We start from the raw sequence: 13,986 nt of genomic DNA on the forward strand, positions 1-13,986 counted from the left end.
AGGCTTTTGATAACATGTTTGAACTGTTTTATCAGCACTGAAACTGCTCTGGCTCTGAGCTCCTTTATCTGCTAGGTAATACTTATCTACATTATTTATGTCAGCTTTAATATGGTATTAAATTCTTTGCAGCTCAAAACACTCTAATGATACAGAAGCAAAGGCAGGGAACTTGGGAAAACAAAATAGATGAGAAATACAAATCTGAAAGAGATCAGTACCAAAATGATAAAATTATTATATGTAATTTATTATTTTTCTTTTTATTTAAATTTATTGAGGGAACATTGGTTAATAAGATTATATATGTTTCCAGTGTACAATTCTATGATACATCATCTGTGTACAGTATTGCATAATGTTCCCACAACCCAAAGTCAATTCTTCCATCACCATATATTTACCCCCTTTACTCTTTACTCTTTACTACCCCCACCCTCTTCCCTCTTCCCTCTGGTAACTACCATACTCCTATCTGTATCTATGAGTTTTTGTTTGTTTTTCTTTTTATTCCCTTTCCTTTTTATTAAATTTACTAGAGGCCTGGTGCACAAAATTTGTGCACAAGGGGGGTGGTCCCTCAACCCGGCCTGCACCCTTTCCAATCTCCAATCTGGGACCCCTCGGGGGATGCCTAAACTGGCAGTTGGACATCCCTCTCACAATCTGGGACTGCTGGCTCCTAACTGCTCACCTGCCTGCCTGCCTGATTGCCCCTAACCACTCTGCCTGTTTGCCTGACCATCTCTATCCCCTCTGCCTGCCTGCCTGATCACCCCTAACCACCTCTGCCTGCCTGATCGCCCCTAACTGCCTTCTGCCTGCCTGCCTGATCGCCCCTAACCACCCTTCCCTTCTAGCCTGATCACCCCTAACCATCCTCCCCTGCTGGTCTGATCGCCCCTAACCACCCTCCCCTTCTAGCCTGATCACCCCTAACCATCCTCTCCTGCTGGTCTGATCGCCCCTAACCACCCTCCCCTTCTAGCCTGATCACCCCTAACCACCCTCCCCTGCTGGTCTGATTGCCCCTAACCGCCCTCCCCTGCCGGCCTGATCGCCCTTAACTGCCTCTGCCTCAGCCACCGCCACTGTGGCTTTGTCTGGAAGGAGGACTGGATGACCGGAAGATGTCCAGTCGACCCAGTCTAGTTAGCATATTACCCTTTTATTAGTATAGATTGGGGTGACACTGATTAACAAAATTATATAATTTCAGGTGTATAATTCCACACATATCATCTGTACACTGTATTGTGTGCTTGCCACCCCATGTCAAGTCTCCTTCCATCACCATTTATCCCCCCTATACTCTCCTTTACTGACCCCATCACTCCCTCTTCCCCCAGCAATCGCCACACTGTTGTCCATGTCCATGAGTTTTTTCTCTCTTTTTTGCTCAATTCCCCTCATCCCCATTGGACACGGTCAGCCCACTTTCCATGAGTCTGTTTCTACAGGGTGTCCTCCAAAAATGTATACACACGTTAACAGCTGATAGCTTGGTTGATGTCTCTTTTCAGATTTAACCCATTGGAGTTAATAATTATTCAAAGTGTGTATACATTTTGGGGGCACCCTGTATTTTGTTTGTTAGATTCCACAGATTTTGTTCATTAGATTCCACATATGAGTGAAATCATATGGTACTTGTGATTCCTCTGACTGGCTTATTTCAGTTAGCATAATGCTCTTCACATTCATCCATGCTATCAAAAAGGGTAAGAGTTTCTTCTTTTTTACAGCTGATTAGTATTCCATTATGTAAATGTACCACAGCTTTTTTATCCACTTATCTACTGATAGACACTTGGGCTGCTTCCTAATGTTGACTATAATAAATAATATTGCAATGAACATGGTGGTACATATATTCTTGTGAATTATTGTTTTAAGTGACTTTGGATAAATTCAGGAGTTTGAAATCACTGGGTCATAAGCAATTTGTTTTCCTTGTTTGTTCATTTGTTGCTTAAAGTTTTATATCCCATATATGAGTTAAATAATATTGTTCTTGACTATTTCTGTCTGAGTTATTTTGCTTAGCATGATATTCTCAAAATCTATCCAGATTGTTGCAAATGGCAGTATATCATCTTTTCTTATGGCTGAGTAGTATTCCTTCATATATATGTACCAGATTTTCTTTATTCAATCATCTGTCTATTGAAGGACACTGCAATTGTTTTCCAGAAGAGGGGCTGTTGGATCATACACTTTATTCTTAATTTTGGAGGGAACCCCAAAGCTAGGAAAAGTAAAGGCAAAATGAATGAATGGGACTATAATTCATTATTAATCACATAGACTGCATGTCCCATGTCATCCATTCAACATCCACTTCACCCTCCTCTAGTTTTTCTTCCTATAATACAGAGGCTGCAAAGATAAAAACTACATTTTCCAAACTTATTTAGACTCAGGTTTTTAGATGTGACTTATTAGTAGATTTGGCTGATCACATGCACATACAAGACACTGAAAGACAGACATAAGATGGAGGCCAGATAGCAGCTTCTTTTGCTATTTACGTGGCAAATGTGGATATTGAGGCATTTGCTGTTTCACACAATACATCAATAGCTGTGCTATAGCTCAGTAACTGGTTTTAGGAAAGCAGAGAGATGATACAAACATCCATTTTACTGGTCCTGGTTGCAAAAGATACAATGTGATTGTGGAGACAAGAGCAAAAACTCTAATTTCTTTTTTTCATCATAGTGGTGTCCTAAATGTTTCCAGGTGTGTGTGTTTGTGATTTCCTGATAGGGGATTATTTTTGTTGTTGTTAATCCTCACCTGAGGATATTTTTTCTGTTTGTTTATTTATTTATTTATTTATTTATTTATTTATTTATTTATTTATTTTAGAGAGAGAGAGAGAGAGAGAGAGAGAGAGAGAGAGAGAGAGAGAAACCTCTCACATTGATTGGTTGCCTCCTGCACAAACCTTGACCAGGGCTGGGGGTTGAACTTGCAACCCAGGTACCTGCCTTTGACTGAGAATCTACTTGTGTTCAGGCTAGTGCTCTAACTACTGAGAAACCGGCCAGAGCCTTGATAGTGGACTTTGATTTTAGAAGTTCCTGGTTGTGACAATGTAAATGTGGTTTTAGGACTTAAAAGTTTATGATCTTAAAAGAAAGTTCCTTAGCAGGCAGGTTCCAGGAGTGATTTGGTTAGTTGTTCCAGAAATTCAACTAGCATCTTCTTTAGCTGTCTCACTGATTTCTTAAAACTTCAAATATCCTACAATAATATCCAATCAATATCTCTTAAAATTCTTAGACAAGTTTTCTATTTCTTAAATAGATCCAGAGACATAGAAGCATGGAACAGACAGTCGCATCTCAGATGGAAAGCCTGGTGGATGGTGGGCGGGTGGGAAGAGATCAACCAAAGAACTTGTATGCATATGTGCATAACCCATGGACACAGACAATAGGGTGGTGAAGGCCTGGGGTGGGGGGTGGGGGAGGGGAGACTATAAGGAGTCAATAGGAAAAAAAGGGGACATATATAATACTTTCAACAATCAAGATTATAATAAATAAATAAACTACCTAGAGTGGAATTTTGTTCCACTTAACTCTAACAAATATCAAAACTATAATTAACATTATTTCACACATTTATGCATTAAATATGTTCCTGTGACTATGTCTTTTTTTTTCAAGTATCTAACAAGGTGCTAGGTGCATGCAATTCATAACTTTATATAGATATATAAATAGAAATAAATTTATATGTAATCTAATATATTTATGTAAATAGTTTTCATTTCAAAATATTCCTTTCTACTAGAGTATAAAAATAGCAACAGAAAATACATTAAACATTTATTATTAAAGTTTTATGAGGATTATATGAAAGATAAACCGGCATTTAAAGTATCAAATGTAGCCTGGCTGGCTTGGTTCAGTGGTTGAGTGTTGACCTATGAACCAGGAGGTCACAGTTTGATTCCTGGTCAGGGCACATGCCCAGGTTGCAGGCTGGACCCCCAGTGTGGGGCATGCAGGAGGCAGCTGACCAATGATTCTCTCTCATCATTGATGTTTCTATCTTTATCTCTCTCCCTCTCCTTTCCTCTCTGAAATCAATCAAAATATATTTTTAAAAATAAAGTATCAAACACATTCCTTTGAAGAAGGCAAACTGCTATACAGCATATGCATTGTTTAATGACAGGTTTACATAACATCAAAATAACCTTTATACACTTGTGAATATAGGCAAGAGTGCCCAAGCTGGTCTTACTCTGTTTATTTAATTTTTATAAATATATTTTCCTATCAACTTGTAAAGAGTTTCAAACCATGAGCTTTCCTATGGAATGTTTCTGGTTTAGTTTAAAATATATTTAACTTAGTGTAGACAATCACTGGAATGAAGGAAGAACCCATAAAGACAAAATTTGAAATGCTATCCACAGGTAACTATGGCTTGAACATTATTTAATTCCTGCTTAACTCTGTCAGTCTATTAGCCATCAGGAAGCAAGGCTGTTCTTATACTTAGGCAGCTTAAGTAGCTTTCAACACAGTTTAACTTGATTGAAAGTGATTAAGTACTTTATCTTTGTAAGCTGAGTACTCTGGTTAAAATCCCAAAACTATCATTTACTAACAAGTGACCCTGAGTGATTTAATTAACTTCTATGAGGTTGAATTTCTGCACTTATTAATTCTATATCCATTATCCCATATCTGATCATATTTATTAATAGTAGGATAAATCCTATAGGTGTTACATGAAGAATAATTTTTTTCTTCTAAAGCACTTAGCCTAGGGCTTGTCAATCAGCATAGATTTAATAAAGGCTAGTGTATTTTGTGGGGGAAGAGAGTTTGGTGGTTTTGTTGTTATTTGTTTTTTTATTGAGGAACATTTTGGGGCCTTCGTATTTGAAACACCTCTCTCACAGGCTTAAGAGTTGTTCCAATCAACAATTTTGGCATTAGTCTATAAATGTTATCTAAAAAAGATATGTATTTAAATTTCATTTATAACAAATGTAGTAACTAAACTGCCTAAATACTGTACTTATGTCAAAGGATGCAATATCGACCTTTCAGAAAAGCATAATATGATGCAAGCATACATATTTTTAATGGAACAAAGAAAGGTGAGAACATATGATGATAACTATGGGGAAGTATAAGAGAGAAGGGATTTCAGAAAAGTGAAAAATGACAGGTCTCTGTAAAAGAATTTCACCTAATTCAAATTTTTAAATATAGACAATGATAGTAATAGAATATTTTATGTATAAACAAAGTTAACTGAAAAATATATCAAGAAAATATGATTTTTAAGTACTCAGAAATCTAGGGTTTAATGCATATTCCATGAACCTTTTTGCTAACAGTTGATGTCTTATTTGATATTTTAAGTATAAATATAAAGAATTATTGACCTGATAATTAATCAATTTACAAGTTGTTCTCCTTAGCCAATCATATGTATATTTATACAAGAAGGTTATAATGATTTCAATTAGTCTTCTAGTTGACTTTTTTGCATTCCTTTGGCAAGATAATTAATTTTCAATAAATTGCCAAGGAGCACTTGTTAAGGTATAATAGGTATTATAGAGGCACTGACTATATTAATTTCTTACGACGAGCTATTCATATATTATTCCAGCAAGGTTTTTAGACAGTTAATTAAAAATGTTTAACAAGGCAGCACATTGCAAAGTACTTAAGATAATCACCAAAGTAAGATACATTAACAAAAAACACAATAGAAAAAAGAAAACATACCTTGATCATGGCAACAAAACAAATATCCTTGTTACACCAGAAAAATATGCATTTTAAAAAAAAGTCATCTTGTGTCTAATATGGTTGGCGCTATCAGTCACACTGGATTTCATCATAAATGGTGCACTGGTATTGCTGTAAATGTGTTGTGTTCTGATAATACAGTCTGTAACTGCCTCCACATGACAGAATGTGTTAGAGATATGACTTAATTACTCTGCACCTCCATTTATACTTTATGTGTTCATAATTTTTAGATATCAGTCTCAATATCACATGAATTTATTTCTTGAAACAAAATATTTGGAATCTATCTGTCTTCTGGGGAGAATTGTCATTAATATCTTTGAAAGCTGGTAATATGTTCTGGAAAGATAAATTACTATAAATAAATGCTTGCAGATATTTATACTGTTTAGATTGATTTAGAACATATTTATTATGGTTAATATCAAAAGTATGATTTATTTCTTCATTGAACGTTATAATTTAGAGTTAGAAAACATTTTGAAAATCTGTGCTTATATTTATTGAGTGAACAAAAAACCTTCATTTTATAGAGGGTATATGTAGTGATTTTTTGTTTGTTTGTTTTTTTTGTTGCATATTAATTATATCTTATTAAAGCTGGTAAAAATCAGATTAGTCTAAGATAAAAAACTAAACAAACAAACAAAAAACACTAGTCTACAGGCATAGCTAGCACTGAAACAGAAGTTTTCTTATTTATTCCATTTATCTTTTCAATATAATTTGCAGTTTTAAATTAGATAGTCCACATACATAGCAAAAGATAATAAAGCTTATACATGTCCAAAATGTAATGTTAGAATCACTTTATAAAAAATTAAGGCAAGAACATTATTATCCCTTCATTGAAAATAATTTGATAAGCTTCTAGATTCAAGTTTCTATCAGTTTAAGCAGGTACTATTTTTCAATATAAGGGCTAAGATTATAAAACTTTTATTTGTTCATTTGATAATTGTGCAAAGACAGTGATTTCTGCCTAATGTTCATTAGTTGAACTTGCTGTTAAAATAGGTCAGACAGCAAATATCACAAATATAGAGGTCATGTTCCTTTTTGGAGATAGCCAATACATGTGGATATATCACAAAGATTAATCCCCAAACACTGTGATATTATGGAGACATTAGAGGCCTGGTGCATGAATTCGTGCACGGATGGGGTCCAGCCTGCCCTGATTGGAGGGGGGGGAGGGCGATCAGAGGTGGGGCTGGCCAGGGGGAGGGGCTGCGGGTGGTTGGCTGGCCACCCCACCCCCTGATCAAACTCCCGCTCAAACTCCCAGTCAAGGGGACGATATGCATATTAGCCTTTTATTATATAGTATTGAAGATAAGGAGATTTCTAAAACAAAAAAATAAACAAACAAACAAAAAACCCTACAAAATTATATTCTTAAGGTCTCATGATTCCAGCAATACTTTAGAGGATGATTAACAAAGTACTTGAGACCCATAGCATTTATTTAATTAATCCAGTTCTCACTCATGGAGGTAGTAACGGTGATAAAATGACAAAAAGCATAGTTCTTTTTCTGAGATTGTGGAATAGGGATAAGTAAATGAGCAATTTAAACACACTACTCCCAGAACTAAGAGGTCCCCCTAAATGTCACCAAACCACACACAGCTAAAATACCACTTGAAATCTTTACAGCAATATATCAAGGAAGTTGCCTTTATAAAGGTCAGACAGGCTAAGTGCCCTGATTTACCTGAGTTTGCAAGTGGTGAAGCCTGACTGCAATCCCACCTTTAACAATAAGTGATTTACACTTGGTCTGACATGGTTCATGTATTTGTATCCCATGTTCATCTTGTCATATATGTTTGGTTTCACCTCACAATTCTAGTGTTATCAGTTCAGGAAGCCAGGTTAGGAATATTTTTATTTATAATTAAAATAATTAAATAGTATTTTCTGATTATGAATATTTTAAACATTTTCCTTTGTTACACATTGGTTATCATTTAATGTAGTTTATAGGAATTAGGAGGTAATATTATGTGACATTAAAATAAAATTCTATGAAAATTCATCTAAACTACCAATCAAAATACTAAACTATCATCAAAATACTAAACACAGCTGAGGACTTTTTCCATGAAGCCTTTTCTTACTACTGTCCCCATTATTTTATGTCCCAAAAAATAAATAAGTAAATAAATGGCTCTTAGTCATCCAGTGGACTTATATAAGTGCCCAACTGTGAAGTACTACATTGAATAGTTAATATGGACCACTCTTGACTCATCCTAGAGTATATTATGATGTACCCAATAAAAATTATACAATCTCATATTATTATTCTTAAAACACACAGAGAAGTAGGACAAGAGGTTGAGAACTAATAAAATAAATGAAGAAGACTTGTGCATCCAGGAATATGGAGTATACATACTTTTCCTTCTTCCTCCAACTAAGTATACCTAAAAGTCCTGAACATTGTATATAAAACAAATATTAGAAAACTCTTAAAGGTGTAGAGCAGAAGGCAGACTGGTAGGGACCTCAGGATCCAAAGTATGACACAGTTATAAGTTCCTAGGTTGTGTTTTTTTTTTTTGTTTTGTTTTTGTTTTGCCTTATATATCCAAGATAGTTGATGGAGAAGCTGGCAACCCAGAATTTCCAACAGGCACAATAAAAAATAAGACCTAACTCGTCAAAGATTTCTCTAGTCAAAAGGTCAAAAAAGGGGAAGCCTAGGAAGACATAGAACTTTGAGAAAATACCCACTCTACTGCAACCAAACAAAACAGCAACATCTATAGCCCCACCCAATGGCAGCAAAATCTGAACAGGGAGTCAAGATTTCTAACTTCACCAAGATGCCTCAAACTGTGCTACAGTGGTGTTAGAGAAGGACAAGTGGGGAGCCAGAACTTTCATCCCTCTAGGTGGTAATGAGACCCCAGTTGTGGTGACAGTGAAGATAACAACATGAAAACCTGGGCCTGCCCACCAGCAGTAATGGATGGGGATACTAGCTCAAGCTCCCATGAGGCTTTTCTCTCCTTGCTGTGGTGGTATCAGAGGCCTAGGAGAGAGAACTTTCACTACCAGCCAGTAGGTGTCAGTAGAGGCCATAGGCAGCAGCAGTGAGGCAATCCAATTGCTCTCAACCAGGGCCAACTCAGTGGAAGCCTAGAGGTTGTGGGACTCTCACCCTGACCTGGGAGTATTTAAGAACCTATCCTCTAGGGCTCATTAGAAGCCAAGTGGAAAATTTGGGCTTTTATCTAATCCTAGTCATGACCAAGGAGTGCTTCCCACCCCAGTGCAGAACAATGTCAGAGAAGCCAGCAGAAGCAGAAAGTTTAAATTAGACCTAAACTATTTTAACATTATGCCCCAAATTTTCAGGTTTTGATCAAAAGAAACTCATCATAACAAGAGCCAGGATGATCTCATATTTAATTAAGAAAATCAGTAAAAAAAAAAAAAAAAAAGTAAATAAATGCCAACATGGAGATGACAGAGATGTTAGAATTATCTGACGAACAGTTTAAAGTATACATCATAGAAATGACTCAAGGAACAATTACAAAAATGTTTGTTGAAGTGAACATGATTATATAAAAAATTCCACTAAAATTGGTATTCCCCTAATATGTAAAAGAATGTGTGTGAAACTAATTAATTTAATCATTGTTTATAATGGAAAAAAATGTCACAAAAATACTAAAATCCCATTGCAAAGATCTTCGATAAAGGAGATTTAAGTGAATTATAAAACACTGATACTATGTAAAACTGAATCCTGCAAAAAAGAATGGGGCAGTTCTATTTGAATTAATCGGAACTAATTAATTTATCAGATAAATAAATATGATGCAGAAAACTATAGAATGCAAAGTACATATATTTCTCTAAAATCTGATCACTTAAATATAATTTTATAAAAATATAGAGGTATTATTTTTAAAATACTTATGCAGAAATACCTACTCAAACCTTTAATATTTCTAGATGGAGAAATAAGAAGCTGGTAGCAGTGACTGTAGGAGGGCAGGGCATAGAGGTGTGGGCAAAGCACAGGGAATAGTTTTAAATCCATGGCCTGTCTTCATGTTTTTTCAGCACTTTGCTAGAGTGTGACTTGTAGGAGCCACTGAACTGGTCACTCTGTACTGATGTGCACTGACCTACCTGTTCTTTTAGGATAATAGTTTCATCTGTTGCTGATGTTCACGGGTACTGCTTAGCCTCTAGCATCTTTAGCCTCACTTTTTCTTTTTCTCAGGTCTCTTCCAGACCTATTCTTACTATTAGGCAAGCATCTCCATTTCTTTATCAGACTTTGCTAATGTGCTTCCCAATATCATGTTGGACAAGGCACCATGCAAATACACTTCTTCTCCTATGCCCTAGGCAGCAGGATTCCCCAAAGACAGCCCCTGTTTTCTAGAGGTGAATCGCAAGTGTGGGGAAAATCAGGCTACCTGGATCTCAACTGTGTCTTCCTTTCTCTCTTCCTGAGGCATTATCTCCCTGCTATCAACAGCCCAAGTCTTGAAAAGGATTTTTTTTTCTTACAGGCTGATATTATCCCTTACTCCAGAGAAACATAACTAACTAACTAACTTACTAACTAACTAACTATATATATATATATATATATATATATATATATATATATATATATAGAGAGAGAGAGAGAGAGAGAGAGAGAGAGAGAGAGAGAGAGAGAGAGAGAGAGAGAAACTGTCAAACTGTCTCAAGCAATTGTGGAGATGTAATTCCAAATTCTATAGGTCAGGTGGGTCACCTGGAAATCCAAGAAAGAGTTACAATCAGACAAATATACTAATTCTTCCATATGTGATGAATTTTTTTTTTGGTAGGAAACCTAAATTTTATCCTAGATATACATTCAGCAAGTGATAGAATTTACAAAACCCTTTTATTGCTTAAAAAAAGGATAGGTTTTTAATAATCTCAGTATGAAATTAGCAAATCTATGGGAAGCCACAAGGAAATATTTTTTAGAGAGAATAAAAACTAAAACATCTTCATATTTTCAAAATATTATTCCTTTTATAAGCATAAGACATGTAAAATGAATAACAACCAAAAGATTTTGAGATTTTTGTCTTCTCTTAATTTCAGTTTTCCTATTTAAAAAAATTTTTTGATGGAAACATATGGTTGATTTTATAAAGAAAAATTGGTATAAAATTAAAATATGCATTTCTGATACAAAGAACATGAGATGCATTTGAAAATATAATTGAACATTTAGTTGAAAAATTTAAACAAAAAAGTATTTAGCCCTAGCTGGTTTGGCTCAGTGGATAGAGTGTCAGCCTGGGGACTGAAGGGTCACAGGTTGGATTCTGGTCAAGGGCACATGCGCAAGTTGTGGGCTCAATCCCAGTAGGGGGAGTGCAAGAGGCAGCCAATCAATGATTCTCATCATTGATGTTTGTCTCATTCTCCCTCTCCCTTCCTCTCTGAAATCAGTATATATATATATACATTTCTTTAAAAAGAGTTTAGGGGGGCAATGAGGGGATAAGGACACATATGTAATACCTTAATCAATAAAGAAAAAAGAGTATTTAGTCTATAGGTTGCTTTCTTTGGAGTCTTACAAAGTTACATGCACATGGGATCTCTAACTTGATTTTGTGATTGATGAGTTAATTCCTGATTGTACCTTCTTTGAGTAAAAGGAACAATACGTTCATGATATAAAATCTCATTAATGCTTCTGGCCGCTTTCCCACACTTCCACTTGTCTCTTTTAATGAAATGGAAATTTTCTGTTTGGAGTTTTAAAATGAACGAGGATACTTTATAAAATAAGAACTTGGCTAAGCTTTCAATGTTGTTGAATTAAAGGTTTTGGTTTTGGTTTTTGTTCTTCCAATAGAGACCAAAGAGCAGGAGATATCTGTTAGACATTGAAACTGAGAGATGGCAGAGACATTTATCTTGTGATCCTTACAGCAGAACTGTCTAAGAACTGATAGCCCAAGGTCAAGTTTTAGTCTTCTCTGGAAAGTAAACAATGAATCTTTTTGAAGCATTTTGACAGGAAAACAATTGTTTCCAGCTGAAAGGACATAAATGTAAGATGTGTACATTATAGAGCACATGTCAAAATTCAAAAACGATAGTGGCTTTTGCCTCTAACCTAAGTAGCCCTGCACTGATGGTTCAGGGCATTTTAACTGAGGTAGAATACAAAGTACACCATTCTCCTCCTTCACTCTTGCAGGAAGTCTTGTGGCCATAAGAAGCCTTTTTGCTCAGTCTGTTCTGAAGAAAGAAGCACTCTCCTAAAGATTTATCAAGACACAAATAATTATATAAAATTTAAATTTACAACTTCATATTTCCCAAAAAATGCAAACTACCTTTTCCCACTGGTTTAGTGACTAAACCATTGACTTTTTTTTTTTTAATGTTTTTTTCAGAGAGAAGGATAGAGAGGGAGAGAGAGATAGAAACATCAACGATGACAGAGAACCATTGATCAGCTGCCTCCTGCATGCCCCCTACTGGGGCCGGAGCCTGAAACCCAGGCATGCGCCCTGACCAGGAATCAAATCATGACCTCCTGGTTCATAGGTCAACACTCAACCACTGAGCCACACCGGCCTGGCTAAACCATTGACTTTTAAAAACATCACAGAATATTTACTACCCAGAACCTAATACAATTCTTTACCCAGGGTAGATCCTCCATAAACACTCATTGATTTTAAATAAATTTATTTAACTGCTTTAACAATAATTATATTACCCTGCCTATAAGTTTCAAAAAGGACATTAAATTTGTGTGATCAAAAATAAACAAGGAAAAGTACAATATATGTGATATATTTTGTGTGGTGTTTATTAATTCTAGTATGTAGAACTTGAGAACAAAATACAGAAAGGTTCTAATAGATGCTTTTCATAGCACAGGAGAAGAAAGTGCAAAGTGAAGAGAAGCACTAATCAGAGAAATAGGGAAGTAATTAAGAGCCATCACTAAATACACAGATAAAAACAAAAGTTAAAGGAGATCAACAAAACTGAGGACACAATTTTTCTTGGACCCAAAACTTATCATTTCTTTTTTTCTTTTTTACTGTAACAAATGTCCCTTCTAGCAAGATCTCCTTAAATACATTGGCTTAAGTTCCTATGAATTGAATAATTCTACAGAATGCAAATGGCCCAAATGTCCATTTTTTCATTAAATTGTATATTTTGTGGCACAAATAAATGTCATCTAAATTATTTGCAAATATTCACAAAATTAACATAGTAAAATACATTTATTTTGGATGGCTAAGGCATTCAAGTTTATAAAAATTTACTTTTTAAATAGTCACATGTACATAAAAGGTGGCCTTATATTTATAGATTTGATAGTCTTTCTATGAATAAGCACATTAATTTGTGCATTTCAATGAAAGCTTGTAAACTTAGATCAATGAATATTTCATGAATATTAACTAACTATTCATGAGAATTTCACATGGTTATCAACTTTTTGAGAATTATGTATTGGAAATATTTTAGAATAGATATAGTAATACTGCAATTATTTGGATAAAGTTTTCATTCTAATTATACTATATTAGTTTACCTAAAATATTAATTTCTTCCAAAAACTGTTTTAAAATTTTAGTTAGAGTAAAAGCACTCAGTATGAAAACCTGCTAGTCTTATTATGTATTCCATAATAATTGACACGCCCATAAAATCCAAAATTTTTGATATTTTTCTCTTCCTGCATATTTATAAGGCAATACCCTGATGCTATAAGTTTGGACTGCCTTGCCATTTCTTTTATTGTCATCTTCCTTATTTTTTTATCTGTATCTGTTCCCTTCAACTACATCCTCACCTCCCGCCTTAAACAAAGCAGGCTAGACTAACTGTTGGCTCTCAGATGGAGATGGGAAGCTCTGAGAAATATATTATACCATTAAGGTGGAAATACAGTAGTCCCCCTTATCTGCAGTTTCACTCTCCTCAGTTTCAGTTATGTGCGGTCAACTGCAGTCTGAAAATATTAAATAGAAAATTTCAGAAATAAACAGTTCCTAAATTTTAAATTGCATGCCATTCTGAGTAACATGATACAATCTTGTGCAGCCCTGCTCTGTTCAGCCGGACATGAACTGCCCTTGTGTACAATGTATCCAGACTGTATACACTACCCGCTCGATAGTCACTCAGTAGT

This window comes from Cnephaeus nilssonii (assembly GCF_951640355.1).
Source record: "Cnephaeus nilssonii genome assembly, chromosome: 1".
Taxonomy (NCBI): domain Eukaryota; kingdom Metazoa; phylum Chordata; class Mammalia; order Chiroptera; family Vespertilionidae; genus Cnephaeus; species Cnephaeus nilssonii.